The sequence below is a fragment of the Onychostoma macrolepis genome, chromosome 05, assembly GCF_012432095.1.
Source record: "Onychostoma macrolepis isolate SWU-2019 chromosome 05, ASM1243209v1, whole genome shotgun sequence".
Taxonomy (NCBI): Eukaryota; Metazoa; Chordata; class Actinopteri; order Cypriniformes; family Cyprinidae; genus Onychostoma; species Onychostoma macrolepis.
The window spans coordinates 23,343,107-23,364,315 of NC_081159.1; the positions used below are offsets into that span (position 1 = coordinate 23,343,107).

Sequence of the window (21,209 nt, forward strand, 5' to 3'; positions counted from 1 at the left end):
ATCGGCGATCCTGAAGGGTGCTCGGCAGGCATATCCGGTGAAATATACGCAGGACAATGCCACGCTTCTATTTTTTCCCGACTTTAGTCCAGCCACAACTACCAAGGGAAAGAGCTTTAATCCAGTCTTGAAGAAGATGACAGCACTTGGTCTCCAGCCCTTTCTCATCTATCCGGCGGTAATTAACCTACGGCACAAAGGTGAGCAGATGATGTTCGACTCTCCTCAGAAAGTGGAGGATTTTATCAGCTCACTGTCACAGAAGAAGACATATGCTGCAGCTCTACAAATCAACGGGAAAACAGCGGCCACCATCTCCATCTCTTCGACACAGCGGGAAGAACTTAATGACCGGGATGGAGGCGATTCCAGCTGCCCAGGAGAGGATAATAACAAGGTGGACATGGACACTTGTTAAATCTCTTTTTTCTCTCTCTCTCTCTCTCTCTCTCTCCTCCTGGGATATTGTTCCTATTTGTCCGGCACAACTGTCTCTTTACTGGTAAGACTAACACCCTTTTTTTTTGGAGGGGTCTAATGGAGAGTAGGTTTAATTACAATCATTTTTGACTATGTGGGCCTTTTGGGGACATGTCTTGGGTTAAAGTGTCCGGTCACGTATCATCACCATTTTTTGTTGCTCAATCAGACCTACGTTCTCGGTAATGTGCTTTTTGAGTTGTTTCTTGTTTATAGTTGTTTGTTGTTCCTGCCTCTGTGTTGCTTTTATTTTTTACAACAGACATTCATACTTATATTTATTTTACCTTATTTCTAAAAGGATTTTTCATCTAGGTGGTTTGGTATCTAGAATACACACCAGCGTTTACATTTTACTTACAGAATGGGAGTGCTTTTGCTTTTCTTCATGTACTGAATATAGTTTTGGGATTATGAATACTCAATGCATACTCTAAATATTTTATCATTGAATGTGAATGGCCTAAATTCTGCTGTGAAACGTACTCGTGTATTAGAATATTTACACCGTAAATCGATTTCCTGTGCGCTGATACAAGAGACACATTTAAAGCAATCTGACGTGGCACGTTTCCAGAATAAATATTATAAATTGGCAGCCTTCTCCTGCGCTCTTAATAAAACTAAGGGGGTGCTTATCCTTGTTAACAGGAAGTTACATTTAACAATTGAACATATCGGAAGTGATGAGGAGGGTAGATTTGTTTTTATCCGTACATAATAATAGGTTAGCATTGGTCTCTATTTACGGTCCGAATGAGACAGACAGTGGATTCTTTACAAATATTTCCAAAACACTACTTGAACATACTGATTGCCCATTAGTGGTGGGTGGTGATTTAATGCTGTCGTAAATCCTGCTTTGGATAAATCTCAATCTGATACAAGAGTCAATCCATCTTCTAAATTACTGAATAAATTTATCACTGAGGTCAACTTAATCGAGGTGTAACCAGTTTACACAATTAGAAAATAAAATCCAATCATTACAAAACCTACAAAAACAACATTTTACTGAGCAACAGGCTACACAGCTGTCCTCTTTAAAAGAAGAATATGATTTACTTTCACACTCAAAGGCGGAATTTATCTTACATAGGACTACCACGAACCCTGCGGCGATTAACGATATATTGAAAGGTTTTTACACAAATCTGTATAAAGCCAAAAAATATTTTGATGAACCAGTTTGTAAGCAGTATTTAGATAAATTGGAATTGCCTCGGATCTCACAGGTGGATAAAGGTGACCCTTCAAATTTTGTAACAGTACACCTTTATGGCACAATTTTAACTTTATATGCATAAATCGTCCATTTGTCCAACCCTCTTGGTCTTCTTTAGGCAACTTAAACACGTGCGGTGATATATATGATAACCAGGGCAGAGTCCTGCACGGGTCCTGTTTGATAAACCCGCACATGCCCCGCACCCGCAGTAGTTAACCGAATACCCGACCTGTTTGACATAAAAACCGCAACCCGAACCGCACCCGCATTAAATCTACATAAGGCAGACAAAACACCTTTATTTTATTTTTAACGTAACAAGCAATTAACAAGTCATTCTGAGTTAATGCGTTAATATTTTAATGATAAATAATAATAAATTTAATAATAACATTTAACACACGCAGCCCAACAAGTTAACAGAGAGAGAGAAAGCACCATTCAACTTGTAGACTATTGCGGACTAAAGCTTTTATTCAAACTGTGAATAGATTAACTACAGAAAAGCGAGCAAAGAGCGCTCCCTTTAATATAATCACTAGACCTAGCTGTCAATCAATGTCAATACAGCTGTCGATTGGCTACAGTGCGCAGTGTTTGCAAATCCCGCTGTAGAAGCCCGGTCTTCAGACAGAGCTCGCGAACACAAGCACGGGACAATTTGAAAGGAGCTGCCTATCAGCGTGTACTGGATTAAGTCGAAATAGTCTTGGTTATAATTGTACCCGCAACCCGCCCGTGCCTGTCACCAGTCCGACCCGCACCGGCATCGCACCCGACACGTCAATATTATTCCACCCGTTGCATCAATTTTTGCGCTTCACCCATCGGGTACCCGCGGGTACCCGCCCGCGTGCAGGACTCTGAACCAGGGCCTCTGTTCATTTCAGACATTAAGAACTAAATTTTGTTTATCAGCATCCGCATATTTTGTCTTTCTTCAATTACATTCTGCTCTCAAAGCGAATTGAGTTCCTTGGGCATCTCCCATTTCCTCTCATCCTATGCGGGATTGGATTGCACCATCTTCTGGTCGGCCATCTGTTTCCTTAATATATAATAAAATTATTGATTGCATTACAAAACCACTTTCAATTAAATCTATTTGGAATAGGGAATTATCTGACCTTAATTTATCTGTCAACTCGGAGAGAGTGTGGTCTAACCTCAGCTTAACATCTAAAAACTTGGCTCATCGTCTTATTCACTTCAAAGTCATTCATAGAGCATACATAACTCCTTACAAAAGATTCAAAATGAAACTACAACCAAATTTTAACTGCCATATACGTAATACTGCATCATCAGGTACCTTTCTTCATATGTTTTGGGAATGTCCTGTCGTCATTAATCTATGGACACATGTAAACCTGGTTTTATCCTCCTTACTACAAATTGATTGCTTTGCTAACCCAAGTTTGTGTCTTCTTAATGATGATTCTGCTCTCTGTATAAGCTTAATACAAAAGAGAATGTTGTTTGCTGGTTTTACAGCTGCAAAGAAGACAATAATACAGAACTGGTTTAAACCGCACATGTGTGGAAAAACATATTGGATCCATAGCCTCCTGAAAATAGTGACTTGTGAATGTACAACAGCGTGAATTAATGGGGCCAAGCCTTCTACTACTGATGCTGGCAGGGTTTTTTCTTTAACATACTCGATTATATAAAGGAATGACTTGTTTTTTTTTGTTTGTTTTTTGTTTTTTCCTCCCTCTCCTTTTTGACTGGACTTTTAAAGTATTGATTTATGTCTGTTGTGTTGTTTTGTTTGTTTTGAATGAATGTTATATTATGATGTGTGTGAAAATAAATGTAAAAAGTTGATAACAAAAAAAAAAAACACATTAAACATGATTACAACCCAAATTCTGGAAATGTTGGGATGTTTTTTAAATTTGCATAAAATGAAAACTAAAAGACTTTCAAATCACATGAGCCAATATTTTATTCACAATAGAACAAATGTTTAAACTGAGAAATTTTACACTTTTATCCACTAAATGAGCTCATTTCAAATTTGATGCCTGCAACAGGTCTCAAAAAAGTTGGCACGGGGGCAACAAGGGGCTGAAAAAGCAAGAAATTTTGAAAAGATTCAGCTGGGAGAACATCTAGCAACTAAGTTAATTGACATCAGGTCTGTAACATGATTTGTTATAAAAGGGATGGCTTAAGCCCGGCTCACACTGTGCGATTTTGGCCACGTTTTGGCCGTCTGAGACAAATTTTGAAAATTCTAAAAGATTTCTATAATCCTAGGCTTCCGGTTGAGTGAACGCTGGCGTGTCTGTCTGCCGCTGCTCTCCGGTGTTTCGTTTCCCCTTCTGGATTAAACTCTGTGGCTACTGTGAATTTTGCACCCTGTTTTATAGGACTTTAGAGTATACCGTTAACACACGCTGGCTGGCGTGTCTGTCGCTGCTTTCTGATGTTTTTTGCCCTGGCTTCACCTCCCTCTCTGGATTAATCTCTGTGGACATCGTGCCTTTCTACTCCCGGTTTCTGTGGATTATATTTTATCAACGACTAAGCCAAATTTTTGGTGTTCCCTCGTAATCCTTTTCCTGTCCCTCATTGACCCATCGCGAGCCTTGATCCCCTCATTTCCCCCAGTTTGTTGCGTATCGACCCGTGGGTAAGTTTCCACTTTCTCTCTGGTCTGTTACCGGTTTACTCTGTTTTGGGTTTTAAAGGTCTGGGGCATTCTTATTCGGTCTGCCCTTTTCCTACCCAATAGGGTGGTTCTGGGTGGTTTTTGTGTGGTGTTCGGGCTAACGCATTTTCTAACATGGTCATGTAGTAGGGACAGAAAAGATGCGTTGTTTTTGGCTTAGCGTTTTCTCCGTGCTGGTCGGTATTTTACTGTTTTTTCATTGTGCACGTCATATTGACTTCACTCGTTGTTTGGATCCTCACAAGTTTTTATCTACAATGGTTCTTTGCTACTCACATGCTGAACTGGTACAGTGGAACACATCGTCGCCTTTACCAGAAGGAATCTATAAACTTTGTTGCGGGTTGGGGATTGCCCGTCGCCGACGCTATGTTCATCGCGGTTTACGTCGCAAATTTTGTACTGCCAGTCGTCCTCGTACCTTTGCTGATAACCAAATACCAGTTGTTTGGTCTCCTGTCCACTTCTCCCGTGCCAGGTTAGATACTGGAGTTAACTCTGGCAACCTTCTCTCTCTGGAATATTCACCAATACACCCTCCAACTAGACTCATCTCAGATCTTTCTCAGACTGTTAAATTTGGGCTAATAAATGGTAGATCTGTGTCCAACAAATCATTCATCTTAAATGACTTTTGCACTACTCATGACTTGGATTTTTTATTAATGACAGAAACATGGCTTAGTCTTGGTGATACTACAGCACTGATGGAACTCTCTCCTCATGACTATTCATTTTTTAACTCTCCTAGAACTGCTGGCCGTGGAGGTGGAATTGCAACAATTTTCAGGAACTGTTTTAAGTGCAAACGCTTGCCTGATGAAATTTTCCATAGTTTTGAGGTGCAGTTGTTCAAGGTTGATTTTCCCACGTCCTTGCTCTGTGCCCTGGTTTACAGACCTCCGAAATATAATAAGGACTTCATCCAGGAATTTTCCGACTTTTTGGCTTCTCTAGTATCACGTTCTGATAGTCTTTTAATTGTGGGTGATTTTAATATTCATGTCTGTTGTCACTCAAAACCTCTGGTCAAAGAGTTTTCATGTCTTATGGACTCCCTTAATTTTATACAATCTGTCACTGGACCTACACATCAGAAGGGTCACACGTTGGACCTATATAATTGGACCTGAATAATTTGGATTTATGTGATGCTGTTATCTCTGATCACTGTCCAGTTATTTTTGACTCTGTATTGTCATGTACTCTGAGGTATCAGAGTGCCGCTAAGGAAGCTCAGGGGAAATGCATGTCAGATATAATTGCACAAAATGCAGATAGGCCGAAGATACTCTTCAATACAATTAATGCCTTTTTAAATCCTGTTCCTAGTGCTTCATTAAAATTCTCTACTGATTTGTGCGAACAGTTTTTAAAACATTTTATCCATAAAGTCGAGGGTATCAGGTCTAACATACCATTTCAAAATTCTTTGCCTCTAGAAATGGTTTCTCATCGGAGCTCTCTATCTCTTTTTCAACCCGTGTCACCTTCACAGCTCTATGATATTGTTCTTAGTATAAAGCCCTCATTTTGTCACTCCGATGTTCTGCCTTCGCAGATTTTCAAAGAGGTTTTTCCAGCCTTAAGTCCAGTTGTTACTGCTATTATCAACAACTCCTTAACAAATGGAATTGTACCAGCCTCTTTTAAACATGCTATAGTCCAACCAGCATAATCTGAATAATTATAGACCCATATCTAAATTATCTTTCATCTCAAAAGTTTTGGAAAAAGTTGTTTATTCACAAATTTCATCTTACTTGAGTACTTTTAATATTTTTGATAGATTTCAGTCTGGGTTTAGAGAATTTCATAGTACTGAATCTGCCCTGGTGAAGGTTACTAATGATATTTTACTTTCCCTTGACTCTGGTTCTTGCTGTATCTTAATCATGCTTGATTTAAGTGCAGCATATGATACAATAGATCATGACATCCTTCTTCAAAGACTTGATCAAATAGTTGGTTTTCAGGGATCTGTACTGAACTGGTTTGCTTCCTACCTTAAGGACAGATCTTTTTCAGTGAATCTGGGAAACTATTTCTCATCTCGGGCTAAAATGTCCTATGGTGTTCCACAGGGCTCTATTCTGGGTCCTCTTCTTTTCTCCTTATATATGCTTCCACTTGGTTATATTTTTCAGAAACATAAATTATCATATCATCTCTATGCCGATGATACTCAACTTTATTTTCCTATTAAAAACAATAACTGTTCTATGTCTACTCTGTTTGCATGTCTTCAGGACATTAAATACTGGATGGACTTACATTTTTTACAGTTAAATAATGATAAAACTGAAATAATGGTGTTTGGTCCAACAGCTGTGTCCACTGGCATTGTCAAGCAGCTTGGCCCTCTGTCATCAAATGTACGTGATCATGTTAGAAACCTTGGTGTTGTCTTTGATCCTGTGTTGTCTTTTGATAAGCAGATTAGTACTGTTGTGCAGTTTCTTTCAGTTAAGATCAATTGCTAGAATCAAGAAAATGCTTTCTATGAAGGACCTTCAAACTGTAATTCATGCGTTTATAACGTCAAGGTTAGATTACTGTAACTCACTTTATCTGGGTCTGCCTAAATCATCTTTGAACCGACTGCAATTGGTCCAAAATGCGGCAGCCAGATTATTGACTGGCACCAGAACACGTGAGCACATTACCCCGGTTCTTGCCTCTCTACACTGGCTCCCGGTTCAGTTTCGTGTTGATTTTAAGATTTTGCTTTTTGTTTTTAAGGCTTTACATGGTTATGCTCCTCAGTATATCTGTAATCTCCTCACTCCGCATTCCACCTCTAGATCTCTTCGGTTGTCTAGTCAATTTCTTCTTTCGGTTCCTCGTTCACATTTTAAAACGAAAGGCGACCAGGCTTTTGCTGTGGCAGCACCTAGGCTTTGGAACAGTCTTCCCCTCCACATTAGATCTTCTCCTTCTCTTTCTTTGTTTAAATCCGCTTTGAAAACCTATTTTTATTCTGTATGTTTTAATTCTGTTTGAGGGTGTACAATTTTATTTGTCCCTTTGTTTGTCTTGATTGGGTATGTTTTTACCTTGTTTTATTTTTGTTGTACAGCACTTTGGTTGCAACTCCTGTTGTTTTAAATGTGCTTTATAAATAAATAAACTAAACTAACTAAACTAGGCTAAAATCTGTAGTCTTTGATCGTTAGTTTGACATGTTCACTGTAGCAAATTAGCTTAAAAGGGAATTGTATATAAATAATTACAATTAATTATGATTAATTACAATTATTTATATCGGCTGACAGTGATAACTGTAGCAGAATTAAATTGCCATCAACTGATCTGGTCGTCCAGCGACCATTCAGTGTAAGTTCATATCAACTCTAAGAAAGGATATTTTCGTGACCACAGAAAATACTTTCTTAAGTATTAATGCATTAGACTAGAGCATGTAGCGAGGGTCAAAATCGTAAAGGGACATTAATTTGCAAGGCAGAACCAAAAACTCATGTAATTTGTGCACACAACTTTTATTAACTAAACGCTAACACACATAACTAATCTAAACAAACAAACAAACAAACATAAACTCATGCGTATATACAAAAGGGGAGCTAAAGTGGATGAATGAAGCCATTAGAGAAAACAGAATGCAGTTATGGAAAGAGTCAGTTAACCACCTGAGTTAAACCATCAGCGCCGTTTATAACGGGGTCTATAACTTATACTAAATCTCTGTTTAGTTTAGTTAGATGTACCATACTTGCACTTCCACGGCTGTTGATGGTATGGGCAGCTTGCATGTTTTGGAAGGCACTATGAATGCTGAAAGGTATATAAAGGTTTTAGAGCAACATATGCTCCCTTCCAGATGACGTCTATTTCAGGGAAGGCCTTATGTATTTCAGCAGGACAATGCAAAAGCACATACTGCAGCTGTTACAACTGCATGGCTTCGTAGTAGAAGAGTCCGTGTGCTGAATTGACCTGCCTGCAGTCCAGATCTTTCACCTATAGAGAACATTTGGTGCATCATTAAACAACAAATACATCAAAGACGACCACAAACTCTTCAGCAGCTGGAAACCTATATCAGGTAAGAATGGGACCAAATTCCAACACCAAAACTCCAGAAACTCATAACTTCGATGCCCAGATTTCTTCAAACTGTTTTGAGAAGAAGAGGAGATGCTACACCATGGTAAACATGCCCCTGTCCCAACTATTTTGTGACCTGTAGCAGGTATCAAATTTGAAATTAGCTCATTTTGTGCATAAAATTTTAAACTTTCTCAGTTTAAACATTTGTTATGTTATCTATGTTCTATTGTGAATAAAATATTGGCTCATGTGATTTGAAATTCTTTTAATTTTCATTTCAAAAAAGTCCCAACATTTACACACGTAAGACTTGACACTCAGCAAACAATTTCCATTGTGTAAAGTCCAAATTCAGACAAGCTTTCACTGTGACCTTTGATCTAAAGAAATAAGACGTTTCTAATCCAGAAAAATGCACAGAATGTACAGCATACAGAAATCCATTCAGGACATGATTAGAAAAGCAGCTGCAGCTCTTTGTTTCAAACCCTGTAATGTCTTGGCTTTGTGTGTAAGTGTTTTAATTGGGTTTTTACTGAGTTAAACACAAGGAAACAGTAAGGTTTGATTGCTCATGTGACTTACTATGGGCAGCCGCAACCACAAAGGACACTGCAACTGCTGCTGTAATGGTCTATGGCCACCCTGAAGTTCACCGACCACTTACACTCTCTTTAACTCTGACTTTGAAACTAATTATATACACACCGGCACGCACACATACACAGACACACTAAATGCCTTTGGCTGACTGGGTGAGTGGGGAACAATTCTTCTCGTGCCCATAGTTGAAGTTAGCTTTGGCATTTAAAGCATTATATAGTGAAAGGTGTTTTTTAAGAAGTGATTTTTGACTGGGTATGTTTCCGTTTTATGAAAAATATGAATAAGCGAGGTTTGTGGATGTCTGAGGAAAGAGGCAAAGTGAGAATGATTTGTCATTTATTGGTACTCCTTCCTACTCTGAAATAAATGTATTTTAAACATACCACTTTTTTACTAGTTAAAATCTATTAACATACAGTATTTACTGACATATCACTGGAGACTTACCGATATAAAAATTATAATTAAACTTTATTTGGAGTACTAGCTACTTGTGCACAATGCACATTTCTTAATATTAAGACTAAAGGCCATTGCACGCTGAGGCCAAAATTTTCGCATGCGTTTTTCCATTTTTTCGTATTCGTCATCCTTTCCTATCAAAATGCATGCTACGGATGCGAGCAAACGCAGAAAATCGAACCTGATCCGAATTTTTTTATGATGGAAGAAAGTTTAGGAGGCAGTGTTTAAACGTGATTGACACAATGTGAGGTCGTATTTATTTTTTAACGTGCGAAATTTTCAGACTCAGTCTGCAATGGCCTTAAGATTTAAGTTTTAATGTTACTATTGATGAGAATTGTAAGCTCTTTGAATAATATCGGTCTCTAAAAGCAAGATATTGAAAGTGTACCTAAAGTATACTTGCAGTAGTTCCACTTTAGCACAGTCAAATATACTTCAGTATATCTTTAGTTGGACTTCAGCACCACTTCTGCAGAATTAAAGTGCTTTAAGCACAAAATGTAGCAGACTTTACGTATAACAGTTTAGTATACTAAAAGTACAATTGCACAGTATTTTTATGAAGTGCATAAATATGTAAATGTATTTGTAGTACTCTTAGCATGAAATAAACGTATTTCAAATACATTTTAGTATATTTATTTTTCACTAGGGTAGTGATCAAATAATGTAACATTTATTTGAAAGAGATCTTCGGAATAACTGACATCACAGAAAATAAGTTAAATGTGTTTTAAAGCATTTACAGAACTTCTATGTCATTAGATTATATAATCCCTAATTATCAATGCTTTCAAAAACATTCATCCTTTTTAGTCTCAGCTGCCACCACAACAAAGAGCATCTTCTGTTAGCAAGACGGTTGGCGTGTTGCCTGTGCAGTATCAGTTTTGGGTCTACACTCAGCGTATGTCTGTTCTGTTTCAAAGTTCTTTGTATTACTATTGCTGTTTAGTTGCATACGCTTTTTTTTTAATATGAAAGACTGTGGTGTTACTATCTGCACACCATCATTATCCAGAGGGACTAATAACCGAAGGCTTTCCAAATCTTTCAGACATTTTTCTCATCTTGTTTTCTACAGGGATTGTGTTTTAAGAGTGTTTTCACTCTCAAGGTCAGCTATTTTATCTTTGCTTTAAAATCCCTTTTGACCACTGGGAGACAAACCCAAAACTCTCCTCTCTGTCCCGTTTAGGCCTTTCGTAGCATAAACCTGCTGAATAAAAGTCAGATTTTCCGAACACTTCCAAAGCAGATTGTCGAAATTCCATCATATGGATCCAACTTTTTTGTTAAGGATAATGATCTGAAATTGTGAGACAGGTTTTGTAGAGGTAGATGCCAAAATTGGATCATATGCTTCTCCATGGCCTAAAGTGAAGGTATTCTTTCGAAGAGTGAAATGAGGCAGAATAAGGCTCTTTCCACACAGTTTGATGAGTGAGAGTGCGTTCATAAGCACATTAATACAGGTTTATGATCTGCGATTAAGGCAGGAGATGCTTCAAGGAATATTGGAACGTGCGTTTAGTGCTGGCCAGGAGAACTGTAATGTTATAATGATATAGTTCCTGGAGTTGACGCAGTAGTTATGGCGTTGCTGTGGTAACACTGTTTTTGTAGTGGACCTCAAAATGTTTTTGTTATTTTTGGGGGGTTAAAGGTAGGATGAGATTTGGCCATCTGTGCTGCGCTCATACGGCCTGCAGGTCTTGTTAAAAAATCAGGCAGTACTTACAATGCCAAAAATATTTTGTGAATTTGGTCTGAACTCACTGTGAGCAAACTCTATAAAACCTCTCCAGAAGGCACAACACAGGCACTAGATTTTGTAAAATATCATTTTTCTTGTGGAACAAACAGGTTCCTCAGAAGATCTGAGACTGTGTCATTTTAAATTGTATGTTTTGGCTCAGAAGGATGTGCCACACTTGGAATAGTACTTCTGACCTTGATCTTCACACAAACCACAAAATCTCTTTCTTTTCTCTTCTTCAATTATAACAATAATACACTTGAGGTTATGTGTCACAATGATTTCACCACATGTAATGGGTGTTTTTTGGCATGAGTCCCTTAGCTGTGGTTAAATCAATATTACACACAACCGTGCGTGGCTTATTGCTTTTTATATAACTGATACGGCATCAATATATATTGTGCATTCCTAGGTTATTCCAGATATTAATATTAATACATGTTACTGTTGGTGCATTTTGTCGTATTGTCCTTGCTGCCTTTTATTTATATTGGTTATATTCGAGTATTTTGGATATTGGATATTGAAAAATAATTTTTACATTTAGATTATCTATGCAGTCAAAGCTAAAGTTAATCTGTTAAAACATTAGGCAAGTTGATATTCTGGTCATATTTTTTTTTCCAAGAACATTTTACCAGTTCCAAACCACATCAATCTTAATAACTACTATTGATTTTGTATTTGTAAGTGATATATAATTGTCCATGAAGGCTGAAAGTCAAAAACTCCTTATTTCAGGTGTGCAGAATTATTAGGCAGGTTTTCTTTTACAGATAAAATGAGCCAAAAAAAGAGATTGAACTCAGACTAAAAGTATGACAAGGATGCAATACTAATGCAATAATAGAATTAGCAAAATTAAGGCATGACCACGGGGCAGCGAAATGCTCATTGGGTCAGCAGGTTCAGAAAAAAACAGGTGGAGAAGAAAAGACACGTTAACTGCAAAAGATTTAAGAATTAGGTGTGAATAATTCTATTGCATTCGTATTGCATCCTTCTCATGGGCATTTCAGTTTTTGTTTTTTTTTTACTTTTAGTCTGAGATCAATCTCTTTTTTGGCTCATTTTATCTGTAAAAGAAAACCTGCCTAATAATTCTGCACACCTGAAATAAGGAGTTTTTGACTTTCAGCCTTCATGGACAATTATATATCAATTAGAAATGATTAAATACAAAATCAATAGAAGTTATTAAGATTGATGTGGTTTGGAATTGGTAAAATGTTCCAGAATATCAACTTGCCTAATAATTCTGCACACAGTGTAGTTTTAACTTCTAATATTATTCACTTACCTGCACTGTTAAGTGCTTTGACACAATCTGTATTGTTAAAAGTGCTATATAAATAATGGTGACTTGACTTGACTTTATTAGTCATAAAATGAAGGAGGAAAAAAGGCCAGTACCAGCCAGAATTTTAATATCAGTTCAGCCCTAGAATAAACAATTGTTCTGCCAAGTAATAGTTCATAAGCCTGTTCATAAAACTGTAGGCTGTTTTTGGTTGTCAAGCAACAAAGCAACTTAAATAAGATTACTATTTCTGGCACAATATGACAACTACAGCTCTTTCTTCTCATTTAAAGTCTGTATTGGTGGTACGCGCTACTTTTAGGCCCTCATTTACTTTTTTAAGGCTCTGTCCTTGATGTCTGTGTTCATTTCTTGCACACTGAGGAGCTGGTTTTGTGAGGTCCAATATGTGGCAGGGGTTGTTTTCCTGTGCTTGTTTTGTGAATCTCTTGCGGTGGCGTGTCCGCTGAGCTGAAAGTTTTTAATGACTGCACAGTGTTTGGAGTGGTTTGTGTGGGTAGCCGAGATGATCCCCTCCCTGCCTGTCTCCCTCGCAAACAACATTTTGTGGTTCAGACAGACCGTTTTTTCGGTAGCGCCCACTGTTGTTGTTTTTTTTTTTGGAGACAATTGGACGGAGAGGGGGTGTCGGCTATTGAATTGCGGAAGTGAACAAGTTTAAGGAAGCTGTGTGAGTCATATAGGGCGCAAGTGAGATGACATGGGCACACGTCTAGCATGAGGTCAGCTAAGGTCACGAGACAAAGACATGAAAGGGAATTGTGTTTTATGATAGGAGGAAGATCTATATGTTTTGTGTTTCAGCCTAATAAAGAAGGACAAGTGGGCCTGTCTTCTCTCTGTTCAACATCTGTTTTCTTAGTGTGGGAGGAAGTGTCAAAGAACCAAGAGGCGGTTCTGCGGTGTGGAACGTCTCATCTCAGGAGCTTACGGTACGGCTGGTCTGTGGCCTACATGGTTACACATGCTCCCGGGGCTTATTTTAGATCTTCCACAGACACCACATGCCTGTTTGTCTCCTGTAGAAAAGTGTTTCCATCTTGTACACTTTAAAATGTGTTTCCACACAGAGGCCAGAGGATATCAAAGCAGATGAAGGGCAGCCTCCTCTTTTAGAATCCTTTTTGAGAGAAGAGGCTTAAGTGGTTTCATAACCTGACACTGTTATTCAGGAAACCGCTTTTTAGACACCATTTATTAGTGGTGTTTGCTAAAACAAGCAGACAAGGATTTTTTTGAATCATTGTGACATCCCAGAGTACTTTAGAAACCGTCTAGATAGTATATGAATTAATTAGAATTTCAACAGATTTTAATTGTGTGAATTTGTATTTCTGCATACTGTTTGCTGCCACAATTCAACTGCAGTTCAAACCACTTTTTCTAATTATAGAAAATAATTAAAACTACATAAAATTTATTGCAGTTCTTACTGTGGTTTTCAATGGAGATACTGCATGAGAGCTCATTATTTTTAGTATGGAAAAGTAAGAGAAACAAAATCAGAATAACAGGGTCATGCATTCAGAAGAAAACAAAGCCTTTGTTTTCTAAGTTTACAGTCTTCATTGCGTCACCGAGTCACAGTTGTTAGTTAATTTTAAATGAAATCCACTTTGTTTAAAATGGGTGCTGGAGAGATTTGCTGCTGCTACAGGATTAGTGTGAAACGATTTTAAGGTTTACATTTTCATAAAAACACAGTCCCAGCAACACAGCAGGAATGAAATGAAATTGCTAAATCAAAACCATTCACAAACACTCTTTTATTTACCCTTAGTGTATAAACTTGCTACTGCATCTATGGTGGACTAGGGCAAATGTATAGCAAAATGTAAAGGGAGATATTAGAGTTACTTTCCTGTAAAAGATTAAGGGCCGTTTACAAGTGCACATCTGGATGCTTATGACAGGCACACATTTAGAGGAGCGGTGATTAACTGATGCAGGATGAGTAACAGTTGTTACACAGAAGACTGTGAAACACTCATGTCTGCAAGCTTTGTAGTACTTGATTGTGAAGATGGGCTCTAATCCCGGTCTAATCTTCAGGTCTCATTGCATTATGGGTAATCTGTGCAGCCAGCTACTGCTATGGTGGCATATTAGGGTCCAAAAAGTTGCAAGAGTCAAAATCTGGGTGTCTTTAAACCTGAAAATATTTATTTATTGATTGATTGATTTGATAGTTTTTTATTAATAAAAAAAAGCCGACATAAAATGAAATATTTAATAATCATCCACTATTTCAATAATGATAACAACTCTTGTGATATTGATGATGGTTCCATATTATATTACATTTTCAGTTCAAATTGTTATGCTGGTATTTAAAGAAATGCAAAATTTAAGTATTTTCACTAATGCTTTCAGATTTCTGGATCCCATTGTACATATAAACAACAAAGGTTATTGCTTACTGTCTTTCTATAGTTTTGTCTTGCAGCAATGGCATTAGGTGTAGTCAGACTAAGGTGTTGAGTGCGATTCAATATGAAGTGTGTGGGTGTGTGTGAAGCCAGACTAAAGTGTGTGTTTGTGCAATGTTGACTGATGAGGTGAGATGTATGTAGGAGGTGAGTTCGCCCCCCTCTCCTTCATTTCCCTCCGTCACTCCCTCTCTCCGTCTGTTCTATCTTGGCTTTGGTCTGTTCCCGAGACCTCCGAGGCTGCACCAAATTTGTCATCGTATGTTTTTGGGTCAGGTGTGTGCTGCTCTTTCTCTATGTCTGTTTTAAAGAGAGAGTTCACACAAAAAGGAGAATTCTGTCATCATTTACTCACCTCATGTTATTCCAAACCTATATTACATTCTTTCTTTCCTTTGTGGAACACAAAATAAATAGTTTTTTCTGTCTATACAGAGAATAGAGTCAATAGTGTTGTGTTGGACCCTCATGAAGATGTGGGTTAATGTCCATACTGCTCAAGGTTGAATATGAATATCAGCGGTTTCGACCTTGAGCTATGGACCTTATTTTGAATAGCTCAGAAACAATGTAGTCTGTGTAGAACAGAAAGAGAGAGACATGAGGTGCTTACCCCACTCTGTCTTAAAACACAGAGGCTGCTTTCTCAGCACAAGCGACTCCCTGTAGACTCGACATTCTATAGGGCGGATCTTATGAAAAGAGAGCGAGCATGACTTCAAATTCTCCGTCCCACACACACCTCCTCACACAGACATACACACCCACCTCACCTGCTTTCATCACTACCACCTGGTCTCTAATGAGCTTGTGGTGCTGAGGGCAGCAGTCTTTGCTGACAGAGATGGATGGAGACTTATTTTTTCATTTTTTTGTCCTGTTCGTCTAGAGATGTGTGTTCTTTTCTCCTCTCTACTATACTCAGATTTTAATCAGGTTAAATAAAGCCTCTGTTTAATTTGAAGCCAGTTGGACTCTAAACCCATAATAGTGCTCTAAACCCTTCAGATGTTTAGTCAACACAGGAAAGTGTTGTCTTTCTGAACAGACTGGATTTGGATATGGTCTTGTTTGAGATCGCCTAATGGATCTAGACTCTCAAAGCTGATTGTAGTTCAGTATTAGGAGTACTAGTGAAGAGGCATAACATAATCATCGCTTGCCATAATCATCCGTTTCTTACTGAATTTACCTTGTAATGCAGACAGTGGCGCTTGACTCTTTAAATATGAGACTGTAACCACCCAGAGGTAAAAATTTAATTTTCTTTAAAAACTGAATAATATAATTTTTTACAAGAACTCCAACACTTTTATTTGCAAAATGGTAAATTCTTGTTTTTGAGCACATTTTAGGACATTTTAGTAGATTTTCCCCCATTCGTATCGACCTACAATTTTCCTGTTATTTTAGTAGTTAATAAATCACTGCTCTAGAGGATGAACTTTCTGTGCCGTCCTGTGACTGTGTGCCTAGGTTTATTTTTATTTTGGGAGGAGAATTAAGGGCTGACCTTGGGCCATTAATTATTTCAGCCAGGGCTAAACAAGGAACAAAATACCTGTGAGTTATAGTGGCCCACTGCATACCCATAATTCTCCAGATACGCTCCTATATTTCCTCAGCTGCTTGCATAAAAGATCAGTAATGTCATTGTCCTTATGCCCTTAACCTGAAGAGATTGATCTCTGTGTGACGACGAGATAAGTGCAACAGTAATACCATTTTGTTTAATGTGCAATGGACGGTTGGTCAAAATAAATGCACCCACACTGAACTAAACACATCTGTAGTCACACACACTGCATTATAACTCAGGCCTTAGACACACACACAAACTCTAGGCGCTTCCTTCCACAAACTTCTCTAATTGTATATAAGCTGATAAACAGGAAAACCTCTCTGGATAAATACTCCCACACTTCATGCTGTTCCTGAAAGCAAAAAGAGACTCCACTGTCTTTTTTCAGTGCTTTCCCCTATGTGATATTTTAGTCAAATGAACTTGCCGATAACCCTGTCCAGCTTTTTCCCAAGCATCTTAACAGGAAGTGACCTCGCAATGGTGTTAAGAGCACTCAGCCCTTGACACACACACACACACACATTCACATGCGCTTCTTCTGACCCCCCTCGGAGCTGAGAGGGTTAGATTTTATCACATTCTCTGATGTCACCATCCGCTCTGCTCCTTAAAGACTCAGAAAGAACTTGGATATTAAAAACCTGTCGACGGCTGCTCCCACCAGTATACATCCACACACACCCAGGGGTGAGAGGTCAATCTCACATACATTTGCAGGTTGATGTGACTCTTGGCACTCGTAAGGGGAAGTATATTAATAGTCCAAGAAGGGATATTACAAATCTGGGGGTGGTTGAGCTCTCAGCCCGGTATTCTTGTGATGAATGTGAATTTGATAAATTCAGCTCAAATATTTCCATTTAAATAGAGATTTAGGAATGTGTTAAAGGGATAGTTCACACAATAATGAAAATGCTCTCATCATCTGCTCATCCCTGTGTCTTTTATGATCCAAGCACAAAAGAAGGTATTTTGTGGAATATCCGGCTGTTCTTTCCCATAAAACAAAAATAAACAGCAAGTAATGATAGTCACACTTTATATTAAGGTCCAATTCTCGCTATTAACAAACCATTGACTACAGCCTTTGCCTCAATAAACTCCTAATTTGCTGCTTAGGTATTGGGTACACTGTTAGACATTTCAAAGGGTTTTTACAGTAACTTAAGTTACTGTAATTAAGATTTGCAGTAGCAAACTGTATTTGATTTATCAGTATACTACTGTAATTCATTCATTTTAATATAGATTTCAGTAGATTTTATCATTTTTCTATAGAATTCATTTTATTTTTACTCTACATAGGTACTTCTGGCATTCAATTAAAACAGACACAATAATTACAAAATATCAAATTCTTTATTTAAAACATTGCATGTATAACACTTAAAAATACAGTCTTCCAATGCTGGAACAGTGCATCTTCACCATTTCCCCTGTCTTAGGACGTTTTGCAGTGCGTTATGTTGTGTCCTCTGGATTCATCCTCACAAAGAATCTTTAGGCAACAGAAACATAATGGGGAAAAAAGACAAACAGCCAAAGAATACATAGCCGTCTGCAAAACCCAGGTGCTGCTCCAAAATGTGGCCACCATCTTTGCTCACCATCCACTTTGACAGAAATGTCTTCTCTGAAAAACAAGAAGTAGAAATAGCACACTTTTAAAAGGCAAACTCCATATAGAATACACAAACCTCTCAAAGCCATAGTTGTTCTCTTACCTTGAATGATCAGTCTCAGGGTGGCTGGTCTGCTCATGTCTTTCTTGATGCTTCATTGCAGTTACCTTTAAAACACAAATACAAAAAAAATTCCATTAAAAACTATAACAAACTAATTCTAAAACTAGAAAGGCAGCTAGCCATAAAACTTGTTTAACCTAGCTAACATACGATTTTATTTTCTCAGGCTACTGGCCAACATTAACTACTATCACCTGAACTAAATTTCACATTAGTTAACCTAATGTTAATATAAGATAAAGCGTTGCTCGTTAAAAACAATTTTAATTCGGTAACTTAATTCAATAAGCTGACAAAAGTCGTTTGAAACGACAGCACAGTTTACCGTGGTAACGTTCTGTAACCGCCATGTTGACGAGTAAATGTTACTGTGGGTGAAACTGGTGTGCAAAAATCTGACACAAACACACAGACAAACGTACATATATTTTACCTTGCTTGCTGGTCTTATTCTCTCATAAGGTGCATCGACACACAGTGCAGATGTTCTCCAGAGCTCTTCCACTCTTGCGGGTTCATCCCCGGGAAAAACCAGCGGCGCTGCCCCGCTGCTTCTGTGTCTTCCTCGGACGTGAGTGGCGCGATAAAAAACAATATAGAACCCATTATATATACTATCTACAGTGGATGCGGACAGTAATGTGATGCCCCGGTATATTTCTGACGTGCAGATATACTCCAAGCGCTCGAGCTGTTTCTGACACAAAGTACAAACGGATTTTCCAATCATTACAAGCGATGTAACACGTCCAGTAGTCAGTCCCAAGCTGTTGCGGCGTTGTAGACACGGTGCAGGGTAAATTGTGTCAATCCAAATGTAAGAAATTAGGAAAATAAAATGACCTCAGTATAATGGCGCCAAAGAGACTGTTACAGTAGTATACAGCAATTTTAAAAAATACAGTAAGTCACTGTATGTGGGGTCTGACGTCACAGAAAATTCCCATGATGCAAAGGGTAATACAGTTATTCACTGTAAAGGGAATTTGCAGTATTACACTGGGTGATATACAGTAAATAACTGTGGAAATTACAGAAATGTCTAACAGTGTAGGATTAGGGATGTACAATATGGTCATGTAGAATAAATACTTTATAAGTACTAATATAAAGCCAATATGTAAATAATAGGCATGCTAATTAGAACTAGTTAATAGTGAAAATTGGTCCCAATACTAAAGTGTTACCAAAATGACCAAAAAGCACCATAAAGTAAATCAAAACTGCTGTTTGACAGCCCCTGATCCCTAAATGCATTTGTAGTATAGATAAAAGCAGTATGGACTCCTTTTGTCTTCCACAAAGATGCTTTTTGGGGTGAACTATCCATCTCGTGCCATTGCTGGGAGGTAGAAGGCTGTTAGCATTTGTGTGTGGTTAGCTTCGTTTTTTGAGTTGCTTTTGGAAAAAGACTTCATAGAAGTGGAAAGGTCTATATTTTAAAATCACAGGGACATTTGGAACAAAACACAACCATCAGTAAGAGCAATGCACTATGGGAAATTTCCTTTCTGTCTCCTCCACACACACAAAAAGTAAATCAAAAGAGGTTCCTGAAGGGAACATTTATCCCATGCAGGTTTCGTGGTTTAACTGCGAAACTCTTACCATTCCCTTTTTCTCTGCTGGTGAGGTTTGTTTAACACAAAACATTTTGTCTTTCTCTTTGAATTCTGTTTTGATTTACCCACTAATTATTCTTTTTCTGTTGCGGTATATTTCTTACATCTTGACTTATTCATATGATCCCATTACATTTTCACTCGAAAACGAGATTCCAAGACCATTATTCTTTTACCAAGTCTGAAAACAAGGCAGGTGCCACTTCACTGGTTCTGGTCCTGTTACTGCTGTGGTTTATCTACGTCAGAGCGGCTAAGCAGACTTCCTGTCCCTAGCAGTAATGAAGCTCTGAACTGGGTCAGTTGTTTATGTCTGGAGCACCTGAGCTAGCCACAGACTACCTAATATAAGAGACGTTTGCTGAAGTAATCTGAAACAGGTCAGTCCAGGGAGTATTAAAACTTCTCACTACCTTGGAAAAAAGAGATAGAAGAAGAGAAAGAGGGAGAGGAGTTGGGGGAACGTGAATTGAGGTCCATTTGAACAGCACAAGGAAACCATTGTTTTTAAATGTGAGCCTATATCTTCTCTTGTCTGCCAAAAGTTACCTCTTCTTCCTCAAGATCACTATGAAGATAGAAGAAAAAATGTCATAAAATGATTTAATGTTAGCCAAAATTAAACATATAATACCCAAAGATGTGTTTCTCTTGTGAAAAGCATATCCAGGTTTCTCCCTCCAGATTTGGATCCTGTTCAGCCCACCCTTGTGTACCCTTCCCCTCATGCCAGGGTTCTGTGGGCTTACCTGTCAGGGAGGCCCCTCTGTGCCTTTCCTGTCTCTGCAGATATGAAGCAGCATTATTAGTGCTTTTCAGAGCGTAACTATCCCAATACAGAGCAAAAGCCAGGAGTTAAATATATACTGCTGCTTGGCTTCAAATTCTATCCTAACAAAGAGATTCTGAAAAAAATGGCTGGTTTCTAACAAAGTGCGCATAGTTTGTTGGTAGTCAGTTGTATATTGGAATATTGCATGATTATTCGTGATGATTTTCACACCTGAAGTGGCGACAAAGTAAAATATTTGCATTTGCATTGAATTTCATTGATTAGATAAATAGGTAGTTATGTATAGTTATGAATAGATAGTTGTGTCTGCAAAAAAAGAAAGAAAAAAAATGTCTCTTTTCTACCCATTTTTCACACAAGTTCACACAATCCTAGCAAAGTAACCACAGGTGTTGTTCATCAAATTAACTGTGGACATG

General features: G+C 38.1%; 1 protein-coding gene across 8 annotated transcripts in view; it reads left to right on the plus strand.

Moving 5' to 3' along the window:
- emid1 (EMI domain containing 1) overlaps positions 1-21,209 on the plus strand; it is a 70,361-nt gene that overhangs the window by 29,703 nt on the left and 19,449 nt on the right. The window lies entirely within an intron of this gene.